The 25,678-nt window shown below is 36.4% G+C and overlaps 1 pseudogene; it reads right to left on the bottom strand.

Moving 5' to 3' along the window:
* Nucleotides 1–23,167, bottom strand: LOC131411049 (sorting nexin-19-like; annotated as a pseudogene).
* Nucleotides 23,168–25,678: the final 2,511 nt, after the last annotated feature.

The raw sequence follows: 25,678 nt of genomic DNA, 5'->3' as shown, positions 1-25,678 counted from the left end.
CTAAGGAGAGACGCCCATCCTCTTGGGGTTGTCTGGGTTATCTGAGGCAGAGGTGGTCATGGTAGACTCCTCAACAGAGGCACTGAGATCCAAGAATTCCAGGATGACCACCCAAAGGCAGTAAATCAAATGCCTATTGATGACAGGTTGCTATAGTGACTCCAAGACTAGACTGCAGCTCAGCCAACATTTGTTCACCCCAAGGATTTCTGCTACAGTATCTGGCAAGACTCCCACCAACCTCTGCAAAGCCTGTTTCTCAACAGCCACCTTCTGCTCCTGGGGCCTTAGAGGGTGCAGATACTTACATAAAATTCCACCAGGTCAGACAGACTGTTGAAGAAGCCAGAAGTACTGCACCCAGCATTGTGGACATGTTAGATTAGCTACTTTCACCTCTAACCACCTCTGAATTAGGGTACCAAACAAAAGATGAAGAACTTTCTGCATGTTTTCGATACATAGCCATCTCCACTGTTCGATTAGCAGTGAGAGGAGCAGACCCACAGCTGTGTCAGCTAACTGTCTCTGTTCTTCGATCACTGTTGCTGAGGTCTTGGGCTGGCATGACCACATCTGACGGGTAACCATCTACACATCCTTTGGGGATTTGTTCAGGCTTTTTTCTGGGGCTTCTGCTGGCTGCATTTCTAGCCAGCATGTCACCACTGCTATTTCACTACCTGGCTGCCACCAATACTAGAGAATGGCACAGTGGCTGTGAATGTAAAACACTGCACTATCTTTATTTCCTTATTTCGACAGTCAAAGCCCCAGTCTAGCAGGTCTGTTTGGTCAAGCCGAGGAGGTTCTCTCTGCATGAGCTGCTTCTATTGCATGACATTGGCAGTGATTTCCACCAGTACTGTACAAAATGGGGAAGAAGTTACCAATTAGGAGGAACAGCTAGATGACAGATATCAGAATGAGGAAATGAATGAATGAATGGATAATTGACTCTCCAGTGCTTCAGTGACATACAAATGTCTTCATGACTCTCCAGTGCTTTCCAGTCCCTTGGCCTGGCCCTGAAGGCTCTTCCTGCCATAGTCATTGCTTATCTCTCCACTCTATGTCTTCTGACATGCCTTCAAATTCCACTTCTAAATCAAACAATAATTTTCTGGTTTAATTCTGACAGGTGGTCTTCCTTCTAAGCTTTGCTGGGGGTACATTTCACTTTGTTCCCCAAAACCACTTCAAAGACAGACATTCTGGGAACCTCTGCCATAAATAGCTGTCACTTTATTTATCAAGATAAATGCCTCTCAAAACACTCTCTCTAGTTCATGTAACCAAAAGGGGCTAATATTTTCCTCGAATAGTTTTAAACTTCTAACTACTGTTTAAATTTAATTTCATGTTAAAGGGCATTTTAAGTTCACCATTAGACTATGTAATTGACTAAATTTTATAATAAGGTATTCGATGAAAATTATTGGACAGTGACATATATTTTAGCTTCAAGTAATGTCTTTAATATTTTGCTGATCATATCATTTAATTTTCCTTTTAAGAATAGAAGTTAAATCTCCATACGTGAGAAATTGGCATAGAGTTTAATAAACATGAACCCAGAAATGAATGGAGAGTCTTTCCAAAACAGCAAGATGATTGGTACCAGCAAACTGATGTTTCCTACCTAGCAAAAAGTCTATTGGGGTATGAGTATGATGACGTTAAAGTGAAAGTGAAGACCTCATGTGTGTAGAAAAAAGACATTGGGGCCAAAACAGGCATGTTGAAAAGCTTGAGGACTAACATTCGCTTCTTAATTGACTCTCAGTAAGATTAATTCAAAGAAGTTTCACTAGGGAGAATGAACCATGACTGCATAGAGCGATAATTTTAGTTCCTAGGAAGCATTCCAAGCTTGGAGCTGCATGTGCAAAGATACTTAGAATGAGAATCAATTTCCCTATCCTTATCACCATCATACTTTCTGAAATATTTCATTTCCAACCTCAAGGAAAGGACTTTGAAAAGTTCTGGTGTTTGCAGCCTAGACTTTCTCAGGTTCCCTAACATCAAAAAAAAAAAGAAAACACTTCTGAAAAAGAGTTAATTGTTTATTCTTCTGTCCTCTAAAAATTCCCCATTGACCTCTATTATTCCCAAAATTTTTTTCAGCTTTGTAACATAGTTGTTAAAATTCTGACTCAACCATATTTTCTAGCAATTTCTCCTCTACAAAACAAACATAGCAATGCTGAATTTGTAGAGTTTTGGTGAGATCAATTTTAAGGCTCTATGTAAAGCACTCCGCACAATGCCCTACACATGTTAGGGGCCCATGAAGTTCTCTCTATCCTGTTACCTCCTCCTGCCTTATTTTTTTTATGTAGACACCTCCTTGATGAAAGATACAAAGTCATATGCTATCCTCTGTCCATTGCAGGAATATAAATAGTGTTTTTCTGAGTGGAGAAATTCCAATCGCACCAATGCCCAAATTTTATGAAGAAGAAACCAGAGGCCCAAAGTCATAAACTGACTGGTCTAAAATGACTTGATAAGCCAATGGCAGAACCAAGTCCTGGATACATGTTTTTCTGTCACCTAAGTAATTTTTTTAATTAATTAATTCATTAGTAATATTCTTGTAAGCATAGGGGTATTCTAGCTCCTTGTCAAGAACGTTTAGTTAACCTAGAAATATTCATGGGTTCTAGCAAGTGGTGCAGCCTTTTTCCTGCCCTCCATTGGTTGACAAGTTGAATGGTTATTTCTATGATTCATACATAGGCCACCATGATAGCATCAGAAATGATGATAATTGCTGATATTTAGGAGGTAGGTACAAAATTATCTTGTTCTGACAGCATTGCACAATTAAATCTCAATGTTTCTCTCGATAGTTTTCAGCTAATAACCAAGGCCATGTTTATATAATTACTTTTACCTGCCTTGAACAAGATTTTTTAAACATCTTTGCATTTCAATCTCTTCATCTGCACCTGAAAAACAGGTATCATACTTTCATCAAATGGTTGATAATTTTTTTTTTAAACACTGTATATTAGAGCATTATACATGCTCAGTTGATGGCCATGTCCTTCTTCTTCCCATATAAGCCTCATGATGCTGGAGAAATTCCTTGTCATGAGATAAAGTTTGGAATAGTTAAAGGCTGAGCTGCCAAGTAATTGTAATTCAAGGAGCCATTCCTAAACAACATCAAACCAAAATAAGTATTTTTCTGGACCAGATATTATCTATAGCATATTCACACACCTGATATATACTAACTTCTCTAGGGCACATGACTGCCTCTCCTGTTCACTATTCCACAATGCCCAGCACTGTGTTGTATCCAAGAGACCTGTACAATAAATGCCTCTGTATGTAACTTTATCTTGGATATTTTTCTTTACCCATTATCAAGAAGAAAGGGGAAAACTTTTCACAATTAACTTGAAAGTAATGGGTTAATTTTGTAAAATCAGGAATAAAATATTGATTTAAATAGTAAATAAATGAAGGGTATATAGAGACCATCACATCACTGAGATCGAAGGAGAAGGAAATCTTTCCATTCTAGGGTAGACTTTGCCAATTTTACACAGAAAGTCTCTAGAGCTGGCTTTAAAGGATGGATAGACAAATTACAGAGCCTTGGCTGAAAACATGCAATAGCCCAACACTTCCATGCTTGTGTATCAAAGAATTTCATCTGCCAAATAAAATGTCTAACACACATCAATGTGTTTTATGAATTAATGTGATCTGTCACTGCACTTTAGTGGTAAATGTGTCACAGATCTGCTTATGGATGTCCTGTATGGAAGTGTGACTTGATGTGGTCTGTCAGACGTTTGGCTTGTAGGAGGATGAGGATAAAGATGATCTATTATATCCTGTAAAGAGTCTATGGTTACTCCTGAGGGGCCTGGAGGTGAACAGGGTCACCCTTCACAAGTGGAAGTCAAAGTAGAACTGCTCGATTTCTGCATCTCTTGAAAACCCTATGATTTCCTTTAAAGGATGATCTCATTAATCTATGAATTTCTCTTCCCTACACAGTCCTATTTCACTCTGCCAAATATTTAATAGACAAATGAAATTATTTTTTAAGGTGCACATTGAAATCTTGGGGAAGAAAACTTAAATATCTTATAAAAATGGAGCAACCAAGAAAATGATGGTATCCCAACTCAAAGGTATATTATAAACCACTGGAAAAGATTTAGATGAAGACAGCATCATGCCACGAAAAACAATGCCAGTGAGAAATGAAAGAAAAGGTTATCAGTTGTTTATGCTTTGTGATTATAGTGAAGTATGTAAAAAAACATCTAAATTGGTAAGCAACAGAAAGATTTTTAAAATATATTTTCCTTCTTCATAATCATTTTTTAAATATTTTCCAAATGCTTTTATGTGTTTGTTAAATTAGAAGTGGGAAATTATTGTTTTCATCTAAAAGTTAGAAAATATGGTTCTGATTTTTTAAGAAAATCTACAATTTGTTTTTCTTTTAACTTACCACATTCCACTCTTGAGTTCAAATTTCCTACTTTTACTTTTGAACAATATTTTTGTGTTTGCTTTTGGCTTAGTTTGGTTTCCTTTTTTTGTTTGTTTGGATCTACTGATATTTTTGTTTTTGAGGTAGGCATATATAATTAATAACCACTTACTTTCACAAGTCACCAAGTAGTTCTTAGAAGCAAATGTTCTAAGTTGCTCTTATATCTTTTTAGAGTTAATGCAAAGCTGTACTTATGAATTAGATATTAAAACTTCAACTCTTCCAGCCACCATTTGTTCTACAAAAATCCCTCAGAAAGACTAATGGTACAAGAATTGAGAACCTGATATATTGCTCAACTCTTTTCTTTCTCTCTCATTTGAAGATTCATCTAGGTCTTATTTCATATTAAGGCCAAACAACATAGAGAGATGAAGAAAAAATGATGTTTATAATAGTAATAACAATGACTAACATTATTGAGCCATCTCTCTGTGCCAGGCATTATTCCAAGTACATTATATGTATTATGTCTTTTACTACTGTGATTCTATCTTAAGAGGAAGAAACTGAGACACAGGATTGTAATTTGGACTTAAGGATGCAAACATTCAGACTGTACATAAAATTGAGTTGAGTTTTTTGTTTTGTTTTTTGAAATTTAAAAAAATGTTCACTTGCACGTTGCAAACAAGGCACTCTCAGCCCTTGAGTTAGTTGTCTATCGTGAATCCTCAGGAGGAGAAAATTAGCTGGATTTGATACTGTTCCTAATTGAAATTTTTGTGCAAAGTAAAAATAATAATAAAACAAATCAAAGCCACTTTAATGAGCTCAATGTAGAGGAAGCTGTTTGCTTTTAGCCTATCCTATGGACTTCAAAAGGGCACAATCCTTCCCTGTAAGCAAGAAATCGACGTTTACTTCTCCTCCAACACGTTGAACCACTCTGTTTGCCCTTCAGTGTGATTTTTAAAAGCAAAGCATTTTGCACTAGCGTCATCTCTGGTATGACTATGACTCAACATAGCAATGGTAAAGGAATATGTGGATTGCTTCCAAGCGGAACTACACTTCATTAGGGCTCTTTTTCAAATTCCTGAAGTGAAGAGTTCCCTGTAAAGTAATGAAGAGAATCACTGGTAGCTCCTCATTTCAAAGGCTGTCCTGTGCTGTTGTATGTGGTCTTTGTTCTCTAGCCCAGCCAAGGTAGTGGCAGAGTCCTTGCACTGTGCAGTACTGCAGATAAGGTTGATAATTAAGGTAGGTAAGTAGATAACCGTGTGGGGCAGAGCCTATTTCTCGAGTTGATGATTGTCTATCAGAGAAAATGGATGCTTTCCTTTCCAAGCTGATGAGCTCTTCAACATGTTATTATCACAATACATGTGAAAAGTAAAATAAGAATTTTCAATGGTGAAAGTGATTTAACAAAGTTATCACTGAATTTCCACTAGGAATACAAAAACTATTTGATTGCAGAGTGCAGAATGTGCTTCTGTTGAGATAGCAACAGTCCAAAGACTGTCCTGCAAATTATCTTTCCTAGGGCATGAAAATCTGCAACTTGAGTGGGACTTTAATTCACAGCATACAGACTACCTCCAGAATTAGGCCTCAGAGTGAGCATACTATTGAACCTGTCTTCCTGTCATCAGTGGTGCCCCCTCCATCTCATCACTCTTTTTTTTCTAGTACTCCTTAACCAGACATCTTGTTTTGTTATCTCCAGAAAGTGACCCACCACCTCCCACACACTAGACTGAGGCTTTCTTTAGAACAAAGACATTTTCTTGTTCATTTCTGTAATTACAGAATAAAGAGCACAGCTAGGGCTGGTGAAGTTCATTGAATGATGGAATGAAGGAGTCTGTCTTTAGCCTTCCCAGGCAGTGATTCCAACTCCAAACTCATTCCTTCTCCTTCAAAATTTCAATTCCCATATGACTCTGCTCTCAGCTTGAAGGGTCTTAGAGACCATTTTATTCTTCCGTCAATCTAAGGGAAGGACAAGATTTATTTAAGACCACAGAGGTCCTCCAACTCCCAGTCCATTTTGTTTTTCTATAAGTTACGGCAGATTATTATGCTAATCCTTAGAGTAACAGTGTTAGAAAAAGAGATGCTTGGTATGAAAAAACAAAAATCAAACTCAAGGGAATAAATAATAGTGGTATTTTAGGCACTGGGGTTTGTGATTGGGAGGAATAATGTGGCCAGCGATCATGGCCAGAATTCCTGCAGTTTGACCACGAAGATAACAACCCCCTCAGTCATCATGTACATCCATTTCAGGTCCTGGAGCTCTTTCAAGGTAGATACAGCCCTACCCTAAATGGACACATGGCCAGATTTATCTTGTTACATCAAATTGTTTTCTTCCCATTTTCTCCTCAGGCTGCTATAGTCAGGCTTTGGCCCTATATTTCACCAATATTCCTCACATCAAAGCCTTTGAACATCTTCACATAGACAATAGAATGGTCACTTCTCAGGTTTCATCTTAGGGACCTACCAGCTGATCCAACAATCTGATCATTCTCTCCTCTTTAAAACATTTTATTTACTTGACTTCCAGGACATATTTTCCTTCTACCTCATTAGCTGCTCCTTCCAAATATCCTTTGCTGTTCCATTCTCTTATTTCTGATCTCTCAGCGTTAGTGACTAGGGATTCAGGTCTTACACCTCTTCCATTCTTTGTATACTCGCACAAACCAGCTTCATGGAATTAGATGCTGTCTGTATGTACATATCTCCAGCCCAGAGTGCTCTCCCAATTTGGGGGCATTTATATCCAGCTATCTAGTCAACATTCCCACTAAGATGTCTGATAGACACCTCAAAACTAATATGTCCAAAATGGAATTTATGATTTCTCCTCCAAACCTGCTCTGCCCAGTCTTTCTCCACTAAGTAATTGGCAGTGGAGTGCATTGCTATAGGTGCTCAGGACACTGCCACTGGTCTTCCTGCTTCTGTCATTTCCCCTATGTGATCTATTCCTTCCATAATAGAGAATCTATTTTAAAACACATGTACGACTATGCTACTTTTCTGGATGAAATCTACCAAGAGTTCCCCAAGATGTTCATAAAAGCCAAAGGCCTTCTGAAGGCCCCTGGGTCTCTAATCTGGCCCCTGGAACCTCTGTGCTTTCATCTCCTGCCACACTCTCCTTCTCCTTTCATCCAGTCTCATGCTTCTTTCTAGGTCTCACTAGAAAAGCAAGCTTCTACTAGAAGTGCTTTGCCTCGGGGCATTTAAATTTGCTGCTCCTGAATAGAATGATCTTCCCCTGGGTAATATAGCGGCTCAGACACATTCTCTTACCTCTTTCAGGTCGTTGCTACACTTCACTTTCTCAGCAAGACTGGTCCTAATCACCCAATTTAAAATGAAGTCTCTTCTCAGACGTCATCATTCTCTCTTCTCCCTTTCCCTGCTTTACTTTTCCCAGTGTAAAGCCATCATCACTCTCTGACTTGTTAAATACTTTAATTATTTTTCCTCCCTTACAACATAAATGGCATGAGGGCAGCAGTTTTCTTTTCTTTTTTAAAAAAAATTATTTGCTGTAACTCCTGTACCTAACATATACTGTACATTCAATAAACTATTGAATGGCTGAATAAAGAAATGAGAAATGGAAAGAGAATGAAGCAGTGAATTAGAAACAAGACACTGAAGGGGCCGCCCCATGGCGTAGTGGTTAAGTGCAAGCGCTCCACTGCTGGCAGCCAGGGTTCGGATCCCGGGCTCGCACCGATGCACCGCTTGTCAGACCATGCTGTGGCGGCGCCCCATATAAAGTAGGGGAAGGTGGGCATGGATGTTAGCCCAGGGCCAGTCTTCTTCAGGGAAAAAAAAAAAAAAGAGGAGGATTGGCATGGATGTTAGCTCAGGGCTGATCTTCCTCACAAAAACAAAAAAAGAAACAGGACACTGAAGTGTCTCCTTGAGCTTTCTAGAAGTGAGATAAGACATATAGGTGAAGTTGTCTCTCAAGGTCTATGTGCTATTCAACATGCAGGTTGAACATGCTGCTCAGGAAAAGAAAGGATTGCATTTTTCTGCCTCTTTAAAGTTAGGTGTGGCCATAGGACTCCTTTGTCCCAGAAGAGGTGCATGGATATGACACATATCTCTTCCAGGCGACACTTTAATAGTGCATGCGTGCCATGTTCCCTTTTTCTTGCCTCAGCAGTTATGGAGGCACGGAGATGAGTCTCTGCCATCCAGGGCCCTGAGTAAGGATGACATAGAGCATAGTTCATCCTGTTGACTCGAGATGGAACTATAATGTGGATCTAAAATAAATCTTCATGGCTTCAAACCACGGATTTGTTATGGTACTCTGTACCTCAATCCAACCTCTAACCTGGCCTGTAACCTCAGTAACTAGTCACATAGTAGGTGTACAATAAGCATTTTTTGAGTGAATTAGTATGGAAGAAAAGAAAGAAGGAAGGAAGGGAGGGAGGAATGGAAGAAAAGACGTTGGGGAATAAGGCAGGGGTGAAATGTTCTCATCTATACCTGGCGAATTCCTTGAACGTTTTTGAAACAAAAGAAGTCAGAAGCACAAAGCTTAGTATCACATATGTGCCTGAGAATAAAGGTTGGAATTAATTGGAATTAAATGATTTATGTCCAAAAATGGATCTTAACAATCTTAGTTAAGAAATAATTATTAAGTAACATATATTGCACACAGTTATGTGCTGGGAACTGCTATAGGTTCTCTCCACAAATATATTTTAATTTATTTTTTATTTATATATTTATTTATTTTAAGGATTTAATAATTTAAATATTGTTTATTCAATATTTTATTAAACTATTTTAATAATTAACATATTAACTATTTATTTTATTTGTGTTTTAAAATAGATTCTCTGTTATGGAAGGAATAGATTGTATGCGGCAATGGCAGAATCTGGAAGATCAGTGGGACTTGAGCAGGCAAAGTGTGAATAAACACACTTCTTAAGAGAAAACTATGCAGATTTAAATCTAAGCCCCAAAACTTGTAAAATCTATGACTTTAGGGCAAATTGGTTGATTCAGCTGAGCCTTAGTTTTCCTACCAATAAAATTAGAATAATAATCATATCTATCTTATTGTATGTATTTAATGACCAAAATTAATATATCTGTAAAGGCCTTAGTCAAGTACTTGGAATTTTTAAAAGATGTTGTTTAGTTTTTTGTTTGTTTTTTAGTGTATTGAGTCCTCTATGACATAGGGACTATTATGCCACTTAAGTAAGTGAGTAAATTGAAACTTAGATAAATTATGTAACTTGTTCAAGAGACAAAAATAGAGATGAAGCTATGACACACTGAAATCCTGGTCTTTGCTGTTCACTGTGATACATACTTCCCAGCTATTCTTATACAAATCCATGAAGAATAAATATTGGGAAATAAAGCTTCAAAGCATGTTTTTCTGATATCACTTTGTCAGAGATTCTGTATTGTTGTTAGAAATTCTGTGAATGACACACGTAGAAGAGAACACATCACATCATCCAGACACTCATGGAAACACACACTGAAAACTAAGCACACAGTTAATTAAAATTACCACACAGTTAATAAGCATAGAGTCAGGAAAAAGTCACTTCAGAGATAAAATATTCCCTGGGTTCATACTTGGATGATCATATATATGTATATGTATTTATGTATGTATGTGTGTATGTGTACATATGTGTATGCATATATATGTATATATACATACACACACACATGTTTGTATGTGTATATATTTATTTTTTATTTTTTATTAGTATCTGTTGCTGCTTAACATATTCCAAAACTTAGTGGCTTAAAACAGCACACATTTATTATCTCACAGTTGTTTCTGGAATCATTTATCTGGGTACAGCTTAGCTGGGTCCTCTACTTCAAGGTCTCTGACAGGCTATACTCAGTAGTGTAAGAGAGGGGTGTGGTTTCGGCACCAGCCTTAACTGGAGAAGAATCGACTTCCAAGCTCATTCATGTGATTGTAGGCAAGATTCAGTTTTTTGCAGGATGTTGGACTGTGAACCTCCGTTTCTTACTGTCTGTTGGCTGGAAGCCACCCTCCCTTCCTTCTCATGTGAGTCTCTCCAACATGACAGCCTACTTTATCAAAGTAAGCAAGAGAGTGAGAGTCAGCTAGTAAGGTAGATATCATAATATTTTGTAATCTAATCACAAAAGTGATCATTCTGTTACCATTTCCATGTTCTCTTAGCTAGAACCAAATTATTCAACATGAAGGGGTTATGCATGGTTGTGAATACCAGGGGACAAGGAATATTTGAGGGGCAGGGGTATTTAGAAGTCTACCAGACACAGGATATTCTTTCACATCTATTACTTTATTTGTATGTTCTCATAAAAACCCTCTGTATTGACTATCATTACCTCTGTTTTAAAGATGGAGAGGATGAGGGCATTAGACTTAAGTGATGTATCCAGTGTCACAACAACAATAAAAGAATTGGGCTTTGAGCTCACAGCTATCTGACTCCAAGGCCTAGCTCTTCCTCCTCTGCAAGTATGCCTCGTTTTCCAAGCTTGGTTAGATGAGTGCCCAAGAAATGTTATTTGATTAAGGATCTTAAGGAATACAGACACATTATAGTTATCTAAAGCTTGACCTGTGGCATCCTTGGGTTTTTCTTCTTATGATCTTTAGCTGCCTTTAACTTTTCTCACTGGAGAATTAAGAATGGAATAAGGGGCTCTGAATCATTCATGATGGTTCATTTCCAAAAATATTACAGATTACTAGAGAACAGATACTAAAAACACTTGGCAATTCCTATTTCAGCAAACATTTCAGTGTTTGACTGAAGGGTTTTGAGGCCCAAAGAAGTAGTCATCTGGTCAATGGTGGTAAATTCTCCAGCATTCATAGATACTCTGTGAACCTAATTAAAGAAGTCAATTCAATTAAATTTAATCAAAATGTACTCACAGCTACTTTGTGCCAGGCACTGTTCTGGGAACTAAAGATACAAAGCGAATGAGAAACAACAAATCTTGCCCTTGATGGGCTCAATTTTATAGGAGAGAGTTTAAGGAAAGGGACATTCAGTAGTCCCTGAAGCAATCCCCTATGAACACCTAACTTCTGAGGCTAATACTAGTTGTCACTGGAAGCAGTGGAAGACCAGAAATAATCTTATCTCTCTAATTATGGGACTTTTGGACAGAATAGTTCTGCTGAGGTCCTTTCAACTTGCCTTCTCCTTCCCACTTCATTAGGAAGCAATTTATATTACACCTTCTCTTTCGCACCTGAGCACTTAATGAGACTAGTGAAGAGATTTTAACCAAAGACCACTCAAAGGAGAAGGTATAACCAAAGGTCCAAGAAAACCTCTGTAGAAACCCCAGAATTACAGCCAAGTATACATGCACTTGGCATTATCTAAACCTCTTCTGACGTGATGTGGAATAATTGAAGCTTACTGTGTTAGATAGGGGGCATGGTTTAATTGCAACTCTTCACTTAAAGAAAAATAATGGGTAAAAGACCACTTGGGTTATTGCTGTAGAAGTGCCCCTTTAAAAAAATTATACTGCATTTATCAACTGAATTTGCAAGGATAAATATAGAGAAGAAAGAAAAATATAATAAAATAAATGATTTAATAGTAATCCTTAATTCAAAGACATTAGAAGGTGAGTTGTGTTTTCTGATCTGAACAAATACTTCCATAAATGACATATTTCTTTATAAAGATGCCCCTAAGAGGGCATAAAAAGGTTAAATTAGTAACATTCATCACCATTACATTGAGATGCCAGGATTAATTAGAAGATGTGTTTGATCACAAAAAAAAACTATGAATTTTCCCCGTTTTCCATAATGAATTAAAATAAGTACTTGATAAAAGAGAACAAAAAGAGAGAATTATGCATTTTTAAGTGTTACAAGGACAAACACAATTGTGTATTTATTAAAAAATCATTTATATATTTTTTATTTCTTCTGTATGATCAATATGGCTTTGTGTTTATAAAACAAAGTCATTGTTAAATAATTGAACAAGAGAATGTATTTCTATTTATGAAATTAAACAGGGAAGTTTATCTACATTTTGATATCCACCTGGATCTAAGTTCTACAATGTATAACTCAAAGTCAATTAGTTGGGCTGGGAAGAGATAGAGGCTGATGGGAGAAGTGCATAAATATAAATATTCACTAGAAGTTGACTATGAGGCCTTCATCAGTGGGGGACTATTTAATGATCATTTCATCTGCTCTGGTAGCTTCCAAGAACGGAAGAAAATTCCAATAGTTAGTTCAGCTATACATAGGTTTGGTGGATATGATCATTGTGCAGCGGTTTTGCTGTTAGCAAGTGTTTTTGTTTAAAAATAACACAATTTTTTTGTGAAATATGACAATGAGTGAAGCCATATTAAAGTAGAGCCAGAGCAACCATTACAGAAGAATTTCCTTGCACATCTTGTTTTCTTTATCTTCCAAACTGGACCAAACCGCCGACCTTCCAAGAAGTCAGTAAGGACAAGAATATCACATTTTTAAGGACTGAGGAAATTGGACTTCACTGTTGACTGGATCACTACCTAATAAATGAAGTATGTCTAACCTTTTGCCTGATGACCAAATCTCAAGCCCATCTGTGAAGTACAAACCTAACCTTACCTCATCTATCACTAATGAACTCTTTTTTAAAAAAACTCACTTCATCCTCCCTTTTTCCAGTAAAAATCCTAAGCCCCTCTCCTGCAATTAGACCATGTTTTGGGTTTCTACCTGAATCTGTGTCTCCTGAATTGCAATTCAAATTGCCCAAATAAATATCTACTGTTTAAATTGAACTGACTTTTCCTCAGTCAACATTTCAAAGACACACTCAATCCTTCATAGATATTTACAGAATCATACAACCATAGGAGGCCAGAACAGGAGAAGGAGTTCTGTTACAATAGACTACCACAGCCATTTGATTAAGGACCTTAAGGAATTAAGGACTGGCCCAAAGAGACAGATAGTTATTGTCAATGATGTTGACCATGCATTCAGATGTCTTCATCCTGTCTGTGCCAGGTGGTGATGTCTTTTCTTAGCTCATCTTTATGGGATATCCCACTGTCTTTCCTACACAAAAACTGTCTATAGAAATTAACTAATCTTCATGCACAAGTGAAAATTGAAATTAAAAACACAATACCATTTAAATTAGCACCCCAAATATGAAATATTTAGGTATAAATACAACAAATTACGTAGAATAGCTATATGATGAAAACTGTAAAACTATAATGAAAGAGATCAAAGAACTAAATAAATGAAGTAACGGTCCATATGCATAAGTAGGAAGACTCTATAGTGTCAAGATATCAGTTCTTCCCAACTTGATCTATAGATTCCACACAATATCAATAAAATCCCAGAAAGTTATTTTGTGGATATTGACAAAATAATCCTGAAGGTTATATGGAGAGGAAAAAGCCCAAAGTAGCCAACACAATATTGAAAGAGAAGAACCAAGTTGGAAGACTGACTCTACCCAACTTTAACACTTACTATAACATGGTATTGACAAAAAAAAAAAAAAGATAGACAAATAGATCAATGGGACAGAATAGAGAGCCTAAAATAGACCTACATAAATATAGTCAATTATCTTTGACAAAGGGGAAACGGCAATAAAATGAAGCAAAGATGGTTTTTCAACAAATGGTACTGGGACAACTAGATATCTGCATACCAAAAATGGAATCTAGACACATACCCTACACCTTTCACAAAAATTAACTCAATATGGACCACAGATTTACATGCAAAATGCAAAAATATAAAATTCCCAACAGATAATATAGGAGAAAATCCAGGTAACCTTGGTTTTGGCAATGGCTTTTTAGATATAACACCAAAGGCACAATCCATGAAAGAAATCATTGATAATCTGGGCTTCATTAAAATTAAAATTTCTACTTGTCAAAAGACACTGTCAAGAGAACAAAAATACAATCCATGGACTTGGAGAAAATATTTGCAAAGGACATATCCAGTACAGTACTGTTTTCCAAAATATACAAAGAACACATAAATTGCAGCAACAAGAAAACAAATCACCTGATTAAAAATGAGTCAAAGACTTCAACAGACACCACACCAAAGAAGATACAGAAATAACAAATAAGTATATGAAGAGATGCTCCACATCATATATCATCAGGGAAATGCAAATTTAAACAATGTTGAGATACCACTACACACCTATTAGAATGGCCAAAATCTGGAACACTGACAGTATCAAATGCTGGCATGGATGTGGAACAACAGGAACTCTCATTTATTGCTGGTGGAAATACAAAATGGTACAGTCCCTTTGGAAGATAGTTTGGTGGTTTCCCACAAAACTAGACATACTCTTACCATATTATCTAGCAATAGCACTCTTAGATATTTACCCAAAAGAGTTGAAAATATTTCCACACAGAAAGCTACATACAGATGTTTATAGCAGCTTTATTCATAATTGTCAATAGTTGGAAGCAACCAAGATGTCCTTTAGTAGGTGAATGGGTAAACAAACTGTGATACAACCAGACAGTAGAATATTATTCAACGCTGAAAAAGAAATGAACTAGCAGGCCATGAAAAGATATGAGGGACCTTAAAAACACATTAATAAGAGAGGGTAGCAATCTGAGAGCCTATATACTGTATGATACCACCTATATGACACTCTAGAAAAGGTAAATCTTTGGGAACAGTAAAAAGATTGCAAGGACTAAGAGAAGAGGAGGGGGTGAATAGGCAGAGCACAGATGCTTTTATGGCAGTGAAACTACTCTGTATAATACTATAATGGTGGGTACATGTCATTATAAATTTATCTAAGCCCGTAGAATGAACAGCGTCAAAAGTGACCTTTAGGGGTTGGCCTGGTGGTATAAAGGTTAAGTTCATGTGACCCGCTTCGGCGGCCTGGGCTTCGCAGTTTTGGATCCCAGGCATGGACCCATGCACTGCTTATCAAGCCATGCCGTAGCATGCATCTCACATAAAATAGAGGAAGATGGGCATAGATGTTAGCTCAGGGCCAATCTTCCTCAGCAAAAAGTGGAAGATTGGCAACAGAGGTTAGCTCAGGGCTACTCTTCCTCACACACACACACACACACAAAAGTGAACTCTAATGTAACTGGATTTGAGGTGATGATGTATCAATGTAGGTTCATCAATTGTAACAAATGTACAACTCTAGCGGGAGATGTTGATAATGGGGGAGACTATGAATGTGTGGGGCCAGAGTGTATACAGAAAATTTCTGGTAAACCTAAAACTGCTAAAAAAAATCAAGTCTATTAAAAAAAAAGACATAAGCTCATTAATGCAAAAGCAATGAAGAAGAAGACAACTATACTCATGGGATATTAATAAAATTATGATGCAGTGACAGATTTATGGGTAAGAAACTTAATTTCTAGCATACAGAATGACATTTAAGCCTAGAGTGAAAGAAATTAAGAAAAAAGCAGAGTGATTCATCCTGAAGACTCAGTAAAAGCTCGGAAATCAGAGCAGTTGTGTACCCTTTTAGAGGAAGGGGTGGCAATGAGTAGGGTTAAAAACAGGAAAAGTTGATTGAAATCTATAAAAGAAGAAGATGTGTCCTCAGTATCACCTTTTCTTCCCACTCTGCCTCTAGGTCACTACGTCTCCATCACAAGATGGGAATTTACTTGCTAAAGAGGTTGAGCCAGAGGACATCTATACTCAGAGAAGAGGGAAACAAAACAACATATAAAACTAAATGATGAGACCACTCCCATCCTCTCTCTTCTACTGATTCTAGCAAAGTGCCACAGAGGTTTAACTACCACTTCCAGCACCCACCTCAGAGCATTCTTTCCTGGGGAAACTTATTTTATTATAAGTAAAAGGAGATGGTTGCCTTCAACGAAAAGGCAAGATTCATGTTAAATTCCCCAATCACGAAATCCACCACTTGATGTCTACCCATACAATTAGCACTTCCACTAATTCTTCTAGTAGATCGATTTTGAATATCAATAGACAACTAAACATTAGTTGTCATTTAAACATACTTCTAATATAAAAGTAAGTGATCAAAACAACAACAACTTGAGAAGACTCATTGGAAATAAAAAATAATGCAATAAGAAGTTATTACCAATAAATATATCATTAACATGCTCAAAAGTAGTGGAATGGTATGGTGTCCAAAATTAAGATGTGGATGTTAAAATATGAAATACTTAGAAATTATAAATGAACTCTTGAAAATTAAAATATTGTGTAAAAAATTTTGTAAAACTGGCTTTTGAAAACTTATGAAACCTTCCAGGAAACACAAAAAGAAGTATAGAAATAGAGAATAGAAACAAAAAGGAAGACATTTGGAGGATTGGCTTAGAAAGTCCAACATCCAAAAAACATCAATTCTAAAAAGAGAGAGAGAGAGAGAGAGAATAGATCATGTGTTGGGAAGAAATTAACAAATCATCCAGAACTGAAGGACATGAGTTTTGAGATTGCAAAAGTTCACTGAGTTTCCATCACAGTAAATGTAAAAATCCCACATCAAAATTGATCATCATAGAAAAATTTCAGGTAATTAGCAATAAGGATAAAACCTTATAGAAGAAAACATAAACAGATCATTAAAAAACAAGAGGATCAGAGTGGAAATGGCTTTCTCAACAGCACTAGAAGCTAGAAGAAAATGGAACAATGATTCAGATATTTGAAGAAATCAAATGTAGAATTCGACACCAAACAAAACTTTCAATAAAGGGTGGAGACATTTGGAGCATACAAGATTTCAAAAATTTGCATTCCATGCATACTTTTCAAGAAGTATTCTGAGGTGGGTTTCGTAAAAATAGAGTGTACACAAAATAAGAAGCTACAGAATATAGACACGGGCTTCCCTTCTCAGGAAAAAAAGGTGAAGAAAGTTTTCGCATTGATGTGTAAAAGGATCTCCTAAGAACACAGCTGTGTCACAGGCCTAGGGAGCAAATAGTTGGGATTTGAATAGTACACGAGTGGCTAACAGGGATGCCTCTAAGATTTCCTAACGTGGTCAAGAGTGCTCCAAGGAAGCGTTGGCCTTTACGAGCATATTAGTGATGTGCAAACAAAACTAAGTTAAGTAAATGAAAACAAAGTTATTGATTTCAGGCCATTAAAATTATATAATGAATGTAATCATATTATGTTTTATGATGCAGTTGTAAGTGAGATTATTGAACCAAAAATTGTGATAAAAGTAAATTGAGATAATCAGGGGACAAGAAGTTTGTGTATGTGACGGAAGGGACAAAGAGAGGATGTAAGTCTGAGGGAACTATATCCTCATAATCTAAATAGAAGTCAATAGATAATTTTCAAAATCTAAGAGGCAATGAATGGTAGTAAAGCTTTTTATTTAGAAATATGGAGCTAATTACCAAAAGAATTAAATTATTGCGTGTATGTCTCTAAGGAAAAAAATTAGCATAGAATATTTCCATTTCTCATTAAAAATCTACTAGAAACATTTGTTTTAACAACTTCATAATTGTATCAAATTGATTAAAATAAATATTTAAAGAGTATAACACAAATGTTTAATATATTGAAACCTGAATAACAGTGAAGACATTTTATTTCAAAATTATAAAATACTTATGAAAAGGTAGTTTGGGAAAATTTGTCTTTAAAAGCATACGGTAAAAATAAAAAAGATTAAAATTTACTGAATCAAAGTTTTATACCAGGATGTTAGAAGAAGAGTAAAATAAACATAAATAAATTTACACAATAAAATAACTAAGGGAAATGAGTTCAATAGAAAACTAAAAAACAATGATGTTTCATTTTTAAAAAACTTAGCTAAAAATTTTAAACACTACTCAAATAGATAAACTTTTACCAATATCAGTGAAAAAAAAAGTAAAAATATTCACTGTTAAGATTGTAAAAGTACACACGGAAAATTAGAAAATAATTAGAAAATTAGAGAATAATAAGACCATATTATAATTATATTCATACAATTTAAAATTATGAAAAATTTTTAAAAATTCTGGGAATTTAGAATTTTTTAATATAGACTCAAGAAAAGAAAATGGAGACATAGATTTATAACCATAAATTCCAAAATACATTTAATACACTTACGATTTTTGATAACATCTTAGGAAATGGTGAATGGAAAGAATCTTTCTTAACCTAATAAAAAATGCTTACAAAAAGTCTCAGTAAATATCACATTTTATGGGGGATTTTAAAGCATTCCCTCGAAAGTCAGTACCAATGAAAAGATGTTCACATTTCCTGCCTCTAGTCAGAGCTGTATTGGAGATGCAAGCCAACTCACCAAGACATTCGTACACATGCATGCAATGATTAGGACTAAAAAGAAATAAAAATTTTATGTCAATAGTTTATTATTTTCTACACAGAAAACTACAACCTATTAAAAATAATAATAGTTGTTTTATATGAAATCCATCTCAAAAAATAATAGCATTTTTATACACCATCAACAGTAGTTTTGAAAGTATGATAAACAGAAACATCTCGCTGACCATGCAAAAACAGCTGAAGGTCAGGTCTTCGTACATCTAGATTCACTTGAGACAGACCAATTTTATGCCTAGTGTTGCATCATTCCATCTAGTTTGGTATTCTAGAAGTCCCAAAAAATTTAATCTAAATTTTGTTGTCATTCTTTCTGCAGAACACCTAGGAATAAAATTAGCAAAAGATTAGTCAACAGCATTATGAAGAATATTATTGTACTTTTTTTCAGTCATAAAAAAGGTCTAAATATATGTGTAGTATGCCATAACCCTGCCTTAGAAGAAACAAGAATATACAGAGTAATTTTCTTCCAAGTAACCTTTATTGCAATTTCAATCCAAATCTCAGCAGGATTTAATCACAGAGCTTGATATTGTGATCCTAAAATTCACATGGATATTCAATGGTCAAGACATTTTGAGAAGGAAAGAAAGGGAGCAGAGTCGTATTCAATGAGAGACTAGGACTTCTTTAGAAGCCATAGTTATTAGGACAATAAGCTGTTTTCAGCAGCAGATGGGAAGAAGTTACAATACAAAATTAGAATAGAGAACTCAGAATCAGACTCGCCGACATACGGGTGTTTGATGTATTATGAAGATGCCAGTGTAGATCAAATAGTTGTAGAAAGAAATGACTATTCATTAATTGATGTTTGGAAAGTTGGTTATAAATACATAAAAATGTGAATTAAGAGTTCTATCCCACACTATAATAACATCAATTCCAGGTAGATTTAATATCTACATACAACGTAGTAAGTATTAAACTTTGAAGAAAGTGTAAAAAATTAAATATCTATATTGTGGACATAATAAAGTATTACTTAAGCCAGACAGGAAGGGCACACTTCTGAAAGGAAAGGATTCAAGAAATTGACGACATTCAATTTTAAAACTTCTTTGATACAGATAACAGCATAAAAGAGGTAAAGACAAGCCAGAGACTGGAAAAAAATGTATATAATCAAAATAAATTATGTTTTATAATTTTAAGTAATGTATATAATAAAAATAATGTACATAATACAATAAATTAGCATTAAATATATTAAAATCCTATAAATAGATAGGAAAAATATAGAGACAAAAAATTACAAATAATCTGTTCACAAAGAGGAATTTTAAATGACCATAACCAATGAAAATGATGTATATCAGCAATAATCAGGGAAATGTAAATCAAAACCATACTGAGATACCATTTGACACTTTTCATACTGACGAAACTAAGTCTGATTATGCTATGTGTTGGTAAAGTTGCAGAACAATGAAAACTCACATACCCCACTATTGAGATTTTAAATGTTTCTGACACTTTGGACAATCATTTTCACAATATCTAACATAGCTGAAGATAAACAAATCCTAGACCTGTCAATTCCACTCCTATGAGAAATTCTTTTGTGTGTACAAAGGAGATATGTACAAAGAATGTTTATTCCATCATTACTTTTAAGGGCAACAAATTTTCTGCTGGGGTGTTACTTGGCTCCTATGCACTTTTCGTGAGGACTAAATATGACAGTATACTACATAATTTTTAAAATCCCTTAGTGAAAATATTATAATTCTCTTGCCTTAATTCTTATGGCATAATATTTCTCTCTTCTCATCTAGCCCTCAAAATGGAAAATAAAAATCACACATGATTTGCTCTGTGAGGACTGCTTTCTCAGTCCTCATTTAGGTACCCACAGCAGTACCTAAATGTAGCTGAATTTAGAATCACCTGTAGACTTTAGTAAAAAGTCAAATTTCAAAAAGTCAAAATCAATTATTAATACAGCATCAGTTATTCTTGGGTGGGCCTTAAATAAACAGCTTAGGTAATTCTTTTGACTGGTTTCTTTGATTACTTTGTACCTTGTCTTTCTTCAACAGGCATCAAGCCTAGATGGTAGATATTCTATGAAAGCCAGTCAGGTAATTTTCTGGATCGCAAGACACATTCCCCCCTGGTTTCAGACCTGGTCTCAGAGTTGTGATGATGATAGTGTCAAACCACGACACACCTGCAAACATAGCAAGGGAAGTGCTACCAACCTGTTAGAACCTCACACTTTGCCATTGACTGAGAAAGAAAAAAGAAAACAATCCAAAATCAATTAATGGGGACAGAAGAATGGTGCTGGAAAAGTAAGGCTTGTAAAACACGTAATGCTGAAAGGAAAGTTGAGGAAACTACCTCCTTTATAATTTTGTAAAGGAGTGATCTATTTTTCCTTCAAAGGCAATTTGATAGTTTATTTTTTTACATGCATGCCACAGTCTATTCCCTACCCATCTCCATTCCCTCCTTTATGCTATTCTTCCTAAGCATCAGGCTGTTCATTACCTTTGTAAATTGTGGTGATCAATAGTACTTAAAAAATATATACATATATTTACGTTAAATATGACTGAGTCTGAGGGCCTTCCAGCATAGTTTACTGGACAAGTTACCAGTAAAAGAACTACAAGAAAACAACCTCCTTAATCCCATGGGGACAAGGACTCAAGAATCCACAAAAAACTTGCACCCTAGAGCTGAGCATAATTTGAAGGGTCATATCAACCGTGGTAAACACACGCACACACACACACACACACACACACACACACACACACACAAAGTGCTCTTTGAAATCAGCTCATTAATTAAGTTTTCTATGAGACACGAAGAATGTTACTCTGTTCAGGAAACAGGTACTTTTTAAAATTACTGGTGTTATGCATTAGAAATAGACTTTGCAGTCCTAAAGAAATATGTTCAAGACCTAGCTCCACTACTTCTTAAATCTGTAGTCTTGGAAAGCAAGTTCAATGCCTCTTCCACAGTTTTTTTATGTAGGTATGTACATAGTAGAATGGTTATGAAAATTGGAGATAATGCATGTAAATTACTTAGCATGACACTAAGAAGGTATTCTGGAAATAAAAGCTGTTATTATCATGGCTTGAAAACTCTGCCAGTCCCAAAAGCAAAATAATTGAATATTTGTCTTTACACTGAGGCATGTTATGTCCTTGGAATATGTCTGATCCCTGAACATATTTTCTCTGTTGGAAAGGGAGAATGGTTTAGATATACGCTTAGAAAAGCCAGCTTGCCAAACAACAGGGAAATCCTAGCTACAAAAGAATCACCCTGGGGACTTTAAAGACTATAGAATGGGTGTTTATTTGGTTGCTCAGCTTGTGAGTGTCTTTCGTATGTTTAAGTAATTCCCGACTTTGGCAGCTGCCATTCATTGCCTATTAATGTGGCATCCTCTTGCCTTCATCTCAACTGATTTAGACTAGATTTTCCTCAGAGAGTGACATCCTCTATCGTAGGGAAGGTAGGCCCCTACACCAAACCCAGAAAGAAACATTACAGACTTGTTGCCATCATGGTAATTCCAGTATCTGAGTCCAGTAATTGACTTAGGAAATGGCACCTAAGTCAGCTCTGGACAATGCGACGTGAGGTGAAGTCTATGGATTAGGGGGCAGGAGAAAGTTTCAGGAAATGTTTTCATCTCAGAAAAAAATGGAGTCTTGTGAGGAGAAAGTCTATTGCCATTTTTTATTGTTGCCTCAAAATTGGTATTGGTGAGGGAAGATGTTGCCTGCAGCATAGCAGCCATATTATGACTAAGAGATGACAAACTAAAAACTTGAGGATGGCAGAATAATAAAATAGAAACAATTTCTGTATCAAACCTGAATCCTAAATTCAGAGTTGTCATTTGAGATAACTTGCTCTCTGTATCTCAACCTAAATTTACTATATAATTCTGTTGCAGGAGCCTCCCTCTCTCCACAGAATCAGAGAAGACAGACGACCACTTTCCCAAGCCTCCTTAGCTGGTAGAGCATGGACAGCACGGGCTAGTCTCAGCCACCCACCGGATGCAGCCATCTGGATCATGAATCTGAGGTTAGCGGCACAGAAGCAGGGAGGGGATTCATGAGGTCTTCAGCGCCGCAGCAGCTGTGTCTGCTGTGTTTGGTGGCAGAGGTAGCTGCAGCACCATCGCAAGCCCAGGAGCAGGGCCTCTCAGGCTGCCTGCGAGGGCATCCCCTGTGGTCCCGGTTAACTTTCTGCTCTATGTCACTGCATGCTTCCCAAGCTTGGTTCTTCAGCATTCCCGGGGAATCTAAGAGCTTCCCATTATCCTTTCAATACATTCCTTTTTGCTAAAATCAGCCTATGTCACTTTCCATCACTTGGAACTGAGAACCATAAATGATACATAAATATTCTTGGCCCCAGTTCAGGCAGGTTTAGGGTGGAACTCAGAACGATGCGTTCTAAAAAGACTTCCCCAGTGGCTCAGATTATCAGCTAAATTTGGAGTTTACTGAACAAATGACCTCTCGAGGCTTTTTCAGCATTGAAATTGTTTGAAGTTCTGTTTCATGCTCCTTAGATTCATATGAGATGCCCATTTTTAAGCTGCTCATGAGCAGAACTAGCCTTTGGTGAACCTCTCCGTTAGCTAAGTTTCCCTGCAGAGTCCCTGCTCTCCACCTGTCCCTCACCCCTCCTCAACCATCTGCGCTCGCAGGCTCACTTGCCTCGGGCTTGCCCCCATGCACAGAGCCTCCCACTCCCCCTCATTTGCCAGAAGCCTTGCTTAGAACAGAAGGCTCTGATAGCAATCATTCCCTCTTTAGTGTGAATGCGAGCCATTTTTCTTCTCTCTTGAAAATATTTACATTTTTCTATCTCAATGTGGAAAAAATACTTTATTTCTAGAAAAATGTGAACACCACAAATGCAAAAGGAATGATTTTTATTTATGACTATAAAGTTTTATTCAAGAGTCCAGGAAGTTGGAAAGAAGTTTACTTACCTTATACATATATAAAATAAGATTTTCTAAGATAGGGGATATAACTGACTCAATTTGAAACTGTTTTCAGATATTTAAATAGCTGTCTGATGAAATAAAGCAATAGTTGTTTGTATTTTGAACCAAGACCAATGGGTAAGTATAAAAAGGACACAAAAACATTTATTTTGGCTCAAACAAAAAAAGGGGAGAAAATGGCTTTTATTTAATATATCTAGAATTGACACCAATAAATAAAAATCTCCAGAAAATCCCATGCTTCCCTTAATCATAGGATCTCAGACTTGGAAAAGAGCTAAAAGGTTCTTCAGATTACCAGCTCACTCATTTAGAAGTTTTTTATAAAGAAGCTGCCATCTAGTGAACCTGGCCTCAGCATAGGCATTATTTCTTACTTCAGTTCTTTATACTCTCACAGTAATCCTGTGAGGTAGGTGGTAGCTATACGTTACTCAGATGAGAACCCCACAGTTGAAAAAGTTTAGTCAGTTTATGACTACGCAACTGGTCAGCATCAGAGCTGGAATTCAAACTCGTGCCCTGAAACCAAGAGCTTTCTTCTACCCACTGCAGTCACATTTTAAGGGCAGAAATGTCCAGGAGGCACCACTGGAAGTAATGAATTTCAAGGAATAAGAGATTTGTAAGCAGACGCCCATGTGTCTTCATAGAATTAATGATCTACTTTCCTGCTGAGAAGTGAAACCTGTTTCTTGAGGACCAGGGCTGTGAGTAGACTTTGTGAGGACATTCTGGTCCTCTAGGCAGAGGCTTGGAAGACCCCCGTGTACATGCATATGCATTACATCTCACCTAGGATGAGTAGGTAGAGGGCTTTAGGAGACGACTGCATCTTATTCATTTGTTTCCTGACATACATCACAGTGTCTGACATGGACACACTGCTTAGTAAATATTTGGGGAATCCCTCCCAGCCAAAGGCAGAGTTCCAAAAAAGGAAAAAAAAAAAAGTAAAAGTGGTGTGGTGATGTCTTCCCGCCCTGTGTTTTCCAGATCTGAAATAATTTATGTCAGCACGAATCTTTTATCTGCAGAATTCTAACCATGCTGTATTTTCTGCTTCAGCCTTAGGAGATATGTAGTCTTACAGAACGAACACTACTTAAACAAGATTTGGAAATTAGGAGGGAAATCATCTCCTTCCCTTTACCCAGAGCAGTAGCTGACAATCCTTGAAGACTTGAGAGATGCTTGAAACCCAACATATATTTAAGTGAGATATTAGGAAATTATTCTACCTGGAATCCTTCCTGACTTGATGAACAATTAAATTTCATTCTTACTTTGAAATTGCAGAAGAGAGTGAGCTCAATTGCTCTGAGCTTCCTTCTTTAGAGGATCTTTTAAAAAGCAATAATTTAGTAGGAAAAGTAAGTGCATCTTATTGTTGAAGTTCTGCCATTGTGGATTATCAATATGTTTAGTGGAACATTATCCACTGAAAACAAGAAAGTATCTGTGAAGACAATACAGGTCATTTATAAAGTGACTTTCCTTGAGAAGTTAGCAGAGTGAACACAAGCTTTGCAGACAGACGAATCTTGGTTCAAATCTGCTGCTGACACTTACAAACTAGGTGGTCTTTTTAGGCAATTTAACCTTTCTGCATCTTATTTTCTGCATCCTTAAAGTTATGATAATGATATGTACCTCACCAATATGCTACAAAGATTAAATGAGGTTATGCATATATGTAGATGCTAGTACAATTCCTAAGACATATGCAATGCATGACCAACATTACTTCTTCACATTGTTAAGTAAAATAACATCAATTTGT

The sequence above is a fragment of the Diceros bicornis genome, chromosome 10 (genome assembly GCF_020826845.1).
Source record: "Diceros bicornis minor isolate mBicDic1 chromosome 10, mDicBic1.mat.cur, whole genome shotgun sequence".
Lineage (NCBI taxonomy): Eukaryota > Metazoa > Chordata > Mammalia > Perissodactyla > Rhinocerotidae > Diceros > Diceros bicornis.
The sequence above is the reverse complement of the archived record's forward strand: the minus strand, read 5'-3'. Positions and strand labels throughout refer to the sequence as shown.